Genomic DNA, 10843 nt, shown 5'->3' on the forward strand with positions numbered 1-10843 from the left:
TCACTGACACAAATATTTCCAGGATTCATTGATTGTTAACATTTGCATAGTGGAAAGACCCATCCAAGACATGGAGTCACTAGACTGTGGCACAGTTCTCCCCACACCCCCCACATCCCCATGCTTATTGTACTACTACATGAAACAAGTACCATTCTTTTTTTTCCTCTGGAAAATGGGCATAATCACCCATGGACTTCCTCCCTCACAGGATTGTCATGGAGAAAGAGCCCTTTATAAACTTTAACGCACCATAGAGATGCCAGCTATTTTTATTCCAGTATTTGAAAATTCTGTGATTCGTTGATTTCACAATCTTTATTGTAATATTTTAGGATTTTAAGATGTCTAACAATTGAATGCAAGCGGCTTGGAAGCTGGGATTTTTTCTTTTTTTGTCTTTTCATCCTCAGAATCTAGTTCAATGCCCAGCATATAACAGACATTTGATAAATTTATCTTGAGTAAATGAATGAACTAATTCTAATTTTTTAGATTTTTGAGACTGTGATAATAAAATATAAGTTTCTCGAGGGCAGGGTTGTTTTGGTTCTGGCTGTATTCCCAGCTCCTAGGACAGTGCCTGACAGATGAGCGCTTAATAAATGCATGTTGGGTGGATGGATGGATGGATGGATGAATTCAGAGTCAAAGGTTCTACAAAAGAATAATAATAACTCGCTCTACTCAACAGTTACTAAAGGTTCCAGGACTCGGAGTCTTCTCCGTATTTCTGAAGTTTGTGATTCACTGAACCTGAAAGGTTCTCGGATGCCAGCACTGCATTGCTTCTGCTTTTGATCCATTAGGTCTCTCTGTGATTGGCCGATGTTCCGCACTCCTGCTGGGGCACAGAGCCGGGGCCCCCGGGCAGGGGGCTTCGGGGGATGTAAAGCCTCCCGGCCTCAGTGGCGGCCGTCCCAGCTTTTTGTGAACTGATGAGCTGTGGCGAGGTAATTGTCCAGCTGACTCTGCCAACTGGAGTCTCCGGAGATGGATGAGGCGGCAGCGGACGCACACGCGTGTGAGGCGAGGGGGGGAGGGGGAAAGAAGGGGGAAGGGGGAAGATGAGGGAGAAGGGGCGGGGGGAAGAGAAAAGGGAGAAGGGGCTGGTGAGATGCTTATTGGGGGCTGGGGCTATGTACGCTATACTCTTCATCCCAGAGAAAAGGAATATTAACCAACATTACAGTCTCCTAACTCCCAGGTGGACAAATGAAATCAGCTCGTGCTTTGGGATCTCCAGTCGATTTTCTTCCCTGTCTCCCGTTATTATTCATTCTCCTTCCTGTACTCCTTCGTGGCCTCCCTTCTCTCCCCCTTCCTCTCCCCTCCCCTCTTTCTTCCGCACTTTTTCTTCGCCTATCCTCCTGCCTGCCTCTGCCCTCAGTCATTTTCTCTCTGAGCTTCTCTCCTCCCTTCCCCCACCGCCTCCTCCCTCTCTCTTTTCTGGCTCTCCATCATCCCTGCTCTTGTTCTTTCTCTCTTTCTTTCTCTCGCTTCATCTCTGCCTTCTTTTTCTTTCATCCTATTTTTGCCTCTTTTTCCTTGTTTCCCCATCTCTCCTTCTTTTTCATTTCCTGTCATTCTGCATCTTTATCCTCTTCTTGTCTGTCCCTTTTTGTCTCTCTCCTGTGTGTGCCCCTCTCTGACTCTTCAGCCATCCGATTCTCTGTCTTTTCCTCTCTCACAGTTTCCATTCCTTTTCTTCTCCCCCAGCCCCATTATCCTCTCTAAGGAGACTGCTGAGAGATCAGGACATAGGCTGAGTGAGGTAGAAAGAGCAGAACCTAAATCTGGGGCTGAAAAGCAGAATCATAGGATAGTCATGAGAGCACTGAATTTAAAGTTTAGAGGACCCGGATTCTAATTTTAATTTTGCTTATTAATTGTATGGCATTAGTTAAATCATGACGCCTCTCTCCATCTCAATTTCCTGAACTGAAATAACTCAGGATAGGAGGGCAATGACTAGCTGGTTTCTGAGATCTTGTAGAATTTCAGTTCCAAATCCTTTGATAGATAGAGAGCGTCCAAGTTTATAAAGACTAGCCTTAGTCTCTTGGTGCTTAGAGAGAAGATCCAAAACCTTTTTCACTGATTCTCCTTCTTTCCCCAAGAGTTGCCACAAATTCATGAGTGCTATTGGTAAGTTGGTCAACCCAACCACCACTCTAGTACAAGCCCTTATCATCTAACATGACTAATATAATGTTTGCTAGTTGGTTTGTTTATTTCAAGTCTCTCCCCATTCCAATCCATCTTACATTCAAATACTAGAGTATCTTTTCTCATTTATCTTCCTGCGTTTAGATTTTTCCTGAACATATATCCAACAACTTATGTCTGTCTCTGTTTCTATGTTTTGTCTCTCTCGCTCTCTTTCTGTTTGTGTATCCCTGTCTCCCTTGGTCTCTGTCCCTCTTTATGTCTCTGTTTCTGTTTCTCTGTGTCTCTTTCTCTGTCTCTGTTTCTGTCTGTTTCTCTGTGCACACACACACACACACACACGCACACACCCACACACACCCTTATTGCCTTCAGGATCAAATAGAACATGCTCTGTTTGGCATTCAAAGCTCTTATAATCTAGGCCTCTCCAACCTTTCCAGACTTCTTACACCTTATTCCCTGACAGATACTCTAATCCAATAGCCTCATGACTGTTTCATGAAAAAGTCACTTCATCTCTCTACTCCAGACAAGCTCCTCTGACTCTCCTTCTTGCCTGGAACATTCTTCCTCATTCATCTGACCTCTTAGCATCCTTTAAGACTCAATTAAAATTCCTTCTTTTATTGGAAGCCTTTCCCAATCCCTCTTCATTCCATTGCCTTCCCTCTGTTAATTACATCTTAATATAGCTTGTATGCATGTCCCCATTAGACTATAAATTCCTTGAAGACAGAAACTGTCTTTTGTTTCTTTTTGTATCCCCAATGCTTAGCATAATGCCTAAAAAATAGTAGGCATTTTAATATTAATTGATTGCTATTGATTGAATTGGAAAGTCTCATCATTCAAGTCCTAGTTCTACAATCGCTAGTTCTGCAGACAAGCCACTTAACATTTCTGAACCCATTTTCTCATTTGTTCAGTGCTGCTGATAATAATACTGCATCACTCCCTATCTGGCCCAATATCTGGGACCACCCATAAACATACATGTGAACACATTCAGATACATCTGTACTTATGGACGAGTATATACATGGTGACTACAAATATATGGGGACATGAAAATAGACATATGGTCATAGTAGACACAAAGTAAAATAATAGCCCCTGTTTTCTTCGTGGCATTTGAACATGACACAAAAAAAACAGCAAGATTGACATGAGGAAAGGCCTTTGTAATGGGAAAAGGCAATGGAAACCATTATTTTTTATGAAGGTATTTCTCTATTCAGGGAGCCTTGACATCGTTCCGTGAAGCCCCAAAGACCAAGTCATTTGCCCTCCTGTGTGGTAAGTAACAGAGCTGAGATGTGATGCCCAGATATGACCACATCTGATGCCTGTTCCACTCTGTAAAACCTTGCCTCATTTCTCCCCTTTCTGCTTCCCTACTTCCTGTAGGTGCTGGATTGAGAAAGAACTTTGGAACCACCAATTTCCTAAAACACACTGGAATGCTGCTGGTGGTGGTGTTAGGCAACCCTGTGGAGAATTCATGCTCTTCCAAGGAAAGGATTGTTTCATTTTTATCTTGATGTTCCTAGGATCCAGGACAGAGTCCTGAACACATTAAATACATAATAAAAGTTGGTAGATCTGAGTGTTTAAGTTCTTAACATTCATGGATATTCTACATGTGTTTTCACATATGTTCACATGCATGTCAGCAACACTAACAGACAACCTTAAATCTCCAAGGCAAATTATCTCACCCAAACCTACCTCTAGTCTACCTGTCTTAGAGGGTGAGAAGGAAAAAGAAAAAGATCCACAAAGAATCAAAATGAGAAATTGCTTTACAACCTCAACAAATGTCAGGGCTGGCACTGACCTGGATCTATTATCTTCTCACATGTTTCCATATGACCACACATGAGTTTTCCTGTATTTGCCTATTTGTAGACACACATATGGGTATGCATGTCTATACTCATATATGGGTATGTTTTATCTGTGTGTGCTCTAACTTTACAGGTGTTCATGGGCCAGAGCCCTAACTAGCTATTTTGATGGCCAAGGTAAATTCAGTTGAAGGGAGGGGGAAAGGAGGGGTAGAGACACAGGAGCCAATGGTAAGAGAAAATCCTGGGGCCCTGGAGCTAGAATAAAGACCCCAAAAAGGGAACTTTGGGGAAAAAAAAGCTAGGGAGGTACTTTCCTGGGCTTCTATAGAGGAAAATAAATAGGCTGCCTGGATGCTCCTGAATTTTAACTAACCTAAACTACATTTTTTTTGCTACCAGAGGACCCAGGCTACTCACTGTGGCTCCATGGTCTAAATACATGTGGATATGCATGTTCATGTGGATCTCCCCACCTCTGTCTCTTGTAATTCCTAATTCCAAGAATCATCTCAAATGCCGCCTTCAATATGAAATCTCTCTCTCTCTGTCTTTCCCTGCCTCTCTCTCTCATTCTCTCCCTGGTCCTGTCCCTGTCCCTGTCCCTGTCTGTTTGTCTGTCTGTCTGTCTGTCTCCCTTCTTCTCTCTCTCCCGCTCTCTCTCTCTCTTTCTCCCCCTTCTTCCTCTCTCTCCTTCTCTTTCTTTCTCTCTCTCTCTCTCTCTCTCTCTCTCTCTCTCTCTCTCTCTCTCTCTCACACACACACACACACACACACACACACACACACTGCTAATACCCTCCAATCCCAAACTGCCTTGTAATCATTTTGTATAGGTAGTAGATCTTAACCTGTGATTTCATTGATAAAGGGAATTTCCTCTGCCAATGGTATCCAAATCTTTTCCTCGCCTTAAAGTTTTAGTTGCACTAAAGGATTAGCCAAGGTTACACAGCAATTATGTGTCAAAGAAAGGATTTGAAACCAGGTCTTCCTGACTCTAAGGCCAGCTCTCTAAATACTATATCATGCCATGTTTACTCTTACTGAATATTTTTTGTATTTATTTAGTTATGTAAGAAGGGATTCTACTCTAATTCATGAAATCTCCCAAAAACCCAGACACTATGTATGGATTTAATCAATGGACATGACCATGTTTTTAAAATGTGTAAGCGAGATTGCCTATATCTTAAGATCCTTTTATGAAATATGGACACCTTTGGGTCAAGAAAGAAAATTGTGATTGGCTGAGAGGATCCTATTGGACCTATGTATAAAAAGTAAGTTAGTCTAACAGTGAGTTCAATCAAGGAGTGAACCAGCCTAGCATTAAAAGAGCTCCAGTTCAAAGGATTTTAGTAAGAAATCAGAAAAAGTATCTTCTAAGAGGGAATCACTTTGGGGTTGGGGGAAGGAGAGTTTCTTGTCTCTCCCCATCTCCATTCCCACCATTAGCCATTTTTTTTTCAGAGAGACTAGACTAGTAGGAGAAAATGTACCCAGCTAGGAACAAATGCAGTTGCAGAAAGACAGCCACTGAGGGAGGAAGCAGCTTCAAGGAGAATTATCCCTTGCATCAGAGAGAAGAGCCAGGGATGGATTCTATAAAGGCAGAACCCAGCAGAGAGCTACACCTAAGAGGAATTTCATGAGGACTCTACAAAGGGAGAAAAGGAAACTCTAGAAACCAGGAGTTGTAAGTTCCTCCTTCAACACATGTGTTTTCTACACGTACGCCTCACTAACATTGTACTGCAAGATTGGGCTCATTCTTTCCTAAGAATGTAGTTGTATTTGTGGGCCCCAGAAAATTTGTGGGGGAACATTTTGTGACAACTGTTAGACCATTTGAATAAATAACTTTGCTATTAAGCTAATTGAGACTATTGGCTGATAATCAATGATAAATACTCTGGTGGGGGCTTATGAGGGATCAATACTAGAAACTCAGACTCACAATTACCCTTAGAAGCCTGAAGAGAGGAGTATTCAGCCACTGTCTGGGGACCCAACTGCTGAGGGGAGTAGATGTGGAGAAGTGGGGTGGAGCTCTCCCTATAAAATGTTTCCTCCATCAGAATGTAAGTTTTTTGAGGGTAGGAACTATTTTGCTTTTGTTTTTATTTTTTCAGAACTTAATGCAATAAGTGACACATAGTTGGCATCTGCCATGTGGCTTTATGATTGATTGATTGCATAAGGTATGCATCGACACAGAGCCTGGGCCTGTGAGTGTGCCAGGAGCTGGGATGGAGGACTGGAAAAAGCCTTGGGAGGGGTAAAGCTTCCTCCTGCTGCTGCTGCTGCCTGACTGACACCGGTATATCTGCGACCCAATGCACCAAGCCTCCTTGCCTTGCAGTTGCCAAATTCTGGAAAATATGTGGTTGTGTCTTTATGGCTGCCTGACAGTTCGTAAATCTGGGCTCTGCCGCAGGAGCAAAGTTTTCCAAGAGGCTTCTTCCCTTCCCCCTCATTCCAGCTTCTCCAATACAGTCTTTCTTTTCTAGTGGATGGAGCCTCGGAGACCCAGGTATGACACTGCCTCTGACTTGCTGTGTGACAAGTCATCAGAGGTAAATCATCCCTTTGGGGGGGCTTCATTTTCCTATCTCATAAAAATGGGGAAAAGAAGTCTTGCACTAAACAGAGTTCAATCTGGGGGCAGGACCAGGACTTAGTTTTAGCAGAGAGGAGGGGGCACCCACCCCTTCAGAAAGCTCTCCCAGAGTCTTCCCCAGTCGTCAAATCCCTCTCCTGAACTCCAGAACACTTGTTATCTGGAGCTCTGCCATGGAACTTAACAACCCAACTTGATGGCAATAATCAATAAGTCCTACTTACTAGCCCTCTTACTAGGCTCTTATTAGATTAGTCCTCTTTTTCTTTTGTTAAACTTTCCCTTTCTCTAGCTGAGGAAGAAGGACATAAGGACCTATGTCTCATAGAGGGGAACCATAAAATGACAGATATGGAAAAATCTTAATGCATAAACAGTGGGGAGGAGCCTTAGAACACAGGAATATCACAGCCAGAATACCTTTAGAACAAAGACTCTCAAACTGGGAAGGTTCTTGGAATATAACATCACAGAGTTGGGAGAGCCCATTAGATTATGGGAATGTCATAGCTGGAAGAGCCCTTGGAACAGAGACTGACCAACCTAAGAGACACTTGGAAATAGATGTCCCAACTGGAAAGGGCCTTCCTTGGACTAAAGGCTGTCAGTGGAGTGAACCTTTAGAACATAGAAATATCACTACCAGGAAAGCTGTTGAAACAAAAAATGTTAGAGCTGGGAGGGACCTTTAGAACACAGAATGCTAGAGCTAAGAGGATCCTTAGATTGGGTCCATTTACAAACATTTTACAGATGGGAAAATGGCATTCTATAAAGGGAAGAATTTTCCCAAGATCCAGGGACATCCAGGAGTAGAACAGGGCCTAGAACCCAAGGCAATCACCTCCCCACAAGCTAGGTTCTCTACCTAATATACCAGGTGGCCAGCCTTCCACGTAAGAGGCTGGAAGTGGAAAGGCCCTAAGGGTGGGCTGAAGGGGGAAAGAAGGGGGGTGCAGAGAGATCGTTTAATTCTGCTGATTAAAAGAGAGAGAAAGAGGCCATTAAAATTCATGAAACCTGTTAGCAGAAACTATAAAGTAATCCAGGCTCATTCTCCATGCTGACAAAGCTGGAGAATTAGGCATTCATTACAGCGCTCAACATTTGCAAACTTTGTACTTAAATCACCATTGCCTGGCCGCTCCATCTGGGTAACATTCAGAGGAGGGGGTCTTATGAACTCCATCTGAGTAAATGGGGAGGTGAGGGAAGATGCCCAGCCCCTGCAGCAGGTTAGTATATGTTTCTTTTTCCTTTCCCTCCCCAAATCACAAGACTTCATTGTGCCTGGGTATGATCCTCCAGGCTATACAGCTTACTCTCATTTTATTTTTATTTTTGAGTTTCTTGTTGATTTTTTTATATCACTATCATAGTGACTCCAAAAGAAAAAAACAGTCCAACAAAAAAGTTGACATCTTGACCATTGTTGAAAAGATATACCTCATTCTGCATGTACAGTCCCCCACTTCTCTTCCCTATCACTCACAATTGGGCACTGCATAGATCAGAGTTGGAAGTCTTTCAATCTTGTTTTCTTTTCATTACTATGATCATTATGTAAATTATTATAGTTCTACTTACTTCATCTTACATGGATTTCTGTGTCTTCCCCAATTACCACCTATTATAGGCAAGGAAGCTGATAATGAGTGGACTACCAACTTGCCCTAGATCTCATGGTGAATCAAAAGCAGAGCAGACACATCTACCTTCTGAATTTTACAGGAAATTTACATTATTCTGGACATTTCAGTGTCTACTTCTTGCCGGGAGCTGTGCAAAGCACTTTACAATTATTACCTGTGTTGATTCTCACAACAATCCTGAGAAAAAAGTGCAATTATTTCTTAATTTTTTAGTTGGGGAAACTGAGGCTAGAGTCACATAGCTAGTTAGTTATCTGAGACTAGTTGCTCACCTCAGGGCTATGAACTATCCTGTAACCTGTACTTGTCCTGGAAGGATGGAGGAGGGGTAAAATATAAGAGTTAATTCAATTCAATCTATTATAGCTAATTAGAATCCAATTTTTTTAAAGCATTTCACTGCTATGCAACTATATATATATGTTTATTTGCAATGACAAGTATGAGAGAATCCTACAACATAGTGAGGGAAGTATAACATATCTTTTGTTACCTCCATTTTTATAAAATGGGCTGCTGTGTGTATGTATGGTCTGGGGAAAGAGAAGGGTTGGTTCCATAGCAGTTCCCAACAGAAAAACTTCATGTTCCATTTTGTATCCACAAAATGTCAACAGGACTCAAGGAAAGGGACAGCAAAATGGTGGAGTGGATAGAGCACCAGCCCTGGAATCAGGAGAACCTGAGTTCAAATTCAGCCTCAGACATTTAACACTTCCTAGCTATGTGATCCTGGGCAAATCACAGGTCCACAACAGGGTGAAGTCCCTGTGATGGGATAGTCAAGACATGGATGAGATTTACATGGGATGTAATTCTAGGGATGTGGAAGGAGGCCCATGTTGATGAGATTATGGATCCTTTGCAATATTGATGAAGAAACTTAGTTAAGTGATTTGTCCAGTGTCATTCAATCTGTAAGGAGCAAAACTGGATTTCGAACCCAGTTCTTGACTCCGAATATACACTTGTACACACTTCCTGAGGTACCTGTTGGAACCAGTGCTCTGCTAGACTGTGGAGGAAACAGATTCCCAATGCTCAGAGAGTTGATAGACTGAGGGGAGGTGGGGAGGGTCGATAGGATAAAACAGAAAAGACAGAAATTTAAAAAACACTTAACTTGGGATCAGATGGCTTCAGATTCCAACTCTGTAATTTACTAGCTTGATGACTGAGAAAAGCCCCTTCCGTTCTTTGTTGCTTCAGTTTTTTCATCTGCAAAATAAAATGTTTAGACTACTTCCTTCATCAGGCTTTTGTGACAAGAGAATCGTGCAAACCTTTCAGGGGTCCTCAAACTACGGCTGTGGGCCAGATGCAGCAGCTGAAGATGTTTATCTCCCTCACCCAGGCTATGAAGTTTCTTTATTTAAAGGCTCACAAAACAAAGGTTTTGTTTTTACTATAGTCCGGCCCTCCAAAAGTCTGAGGGATAGTGAACTGGCCCTCTATTTAAAAAGTTTGAGGACCCCTAAATTATTATATAAATGTGAGAAAAATGTATATAAATATGACTTGGATCATACAATCAGATATGCAGGGACCACAATCTGCTTAGGTAGATAGATCACCAAGAAAATCATAGATCCAACAAGTATTGAAATGATAATATAACACCTAGAAAATTGGCAAAGATGACAAAAGATAGTAATAATTAATGTTGGAAGGACCATGGAAGACAAGTGCACTAATATATTTGGGATAGAACTTTGAATAATACAATCATTCGGGAAAACAATTTGGTGTTATGCAAATGAAGCAGCTAAAATAAAGCATCACTTTTTGTGATAGCAAAAAAACTAGAAATAAAGTAAGATGCCCATCACTCGAGGAATGACTAGATAAATTGTGGTATATGAATGTACTAGAATATCACTGTAGGAAGAAATGATAGATATAATGATTACAGAGAAGCATGGAAAAACTTATGTGAACTGATGCAAAGTGAAGTCAGCAGAACCAAGAGAACAATACACAGTCATCATAATGATTTAAATGTAAACAATAACAAAACAATCAAAAATGAATGTTACAAAATTACAAAGAACAAGGTTGGCCCCATAGAAATGATATGGGGAGACATTTGATACAGAGGTGAAGGATCCACTGGTAAGGAACATTATATATAATAACAGATTTTGGAGGGATATATTGCTTGATTTAGCTGAATATTTTTAAATTTTTTCTTTATACAGCTTTAAAAGATTAATTTGTTAAGTTCCGATAATTTGCTGAATAAAAAAATCAAGATTCTCCAAAAAAATGTCTTTATAAACAATGGCTCATGGAGACTCATGAAAAATCTAAGCAATGAAAGAATATATGAATAAAATCTATTTTTAAAAAACAATTAATTAAAAATGATAATGTGATAAGGACTCCAAAAGAGAGAAAAACAAAGTGAACTTTGAGGTGAGAGAGGAGAGAGGCCTCTGTGGTTTGTAGTGATGAGGAAGACTTCTTGGAAGAAGTGGCAGCTCAACAACCTTTATTAAATGTCTGTTAGAAGTGCTACACAAAATGCTGGATACAAAGACAAAAAACAT

At 41.2% G+C, this 10843-nt stretch overlaps 1 long non-coding RNA gene across 1 annotated transcript; it reads left to right on the top strand.

Annotated features, from left to right (window-relative positions):
* The first annotated feature begins 387 nt into the window (after window positions 1-387).
* Window positions 388-3767, top strand: LOC127541674 (uncharacterized). Its single transcript, XR_007948462.1, has 3 exons — window positions 388-953; window positions 3411-3468; window positions 3580-3767. It is a non-coding gene; the product is annotated as an uncharacterized LOC127541674 (long non-coding RNA).
* The last annotated feature ends 7076 nt before the right edge of the window (window positions 3768-10843 follow it).

This window comes from Antechinus flavipes, chromosome 1 (genome assembly GCF_016432865.1).
Source record: "Antechinus flavipes isolate AdamAnt ecotype Samford, QLD, Australia chromosome 1, AdamAnt_v2, whole genome shotgun sequence".
In the NCBI taxonomy this organism is placed as follows: domain Eukaryota; kingdom Metazoa; phylum Chordata; class Mammalia; order Dasyuromorphia; family Dasyuridae; genus Antechinus; species Antechinus flavipes.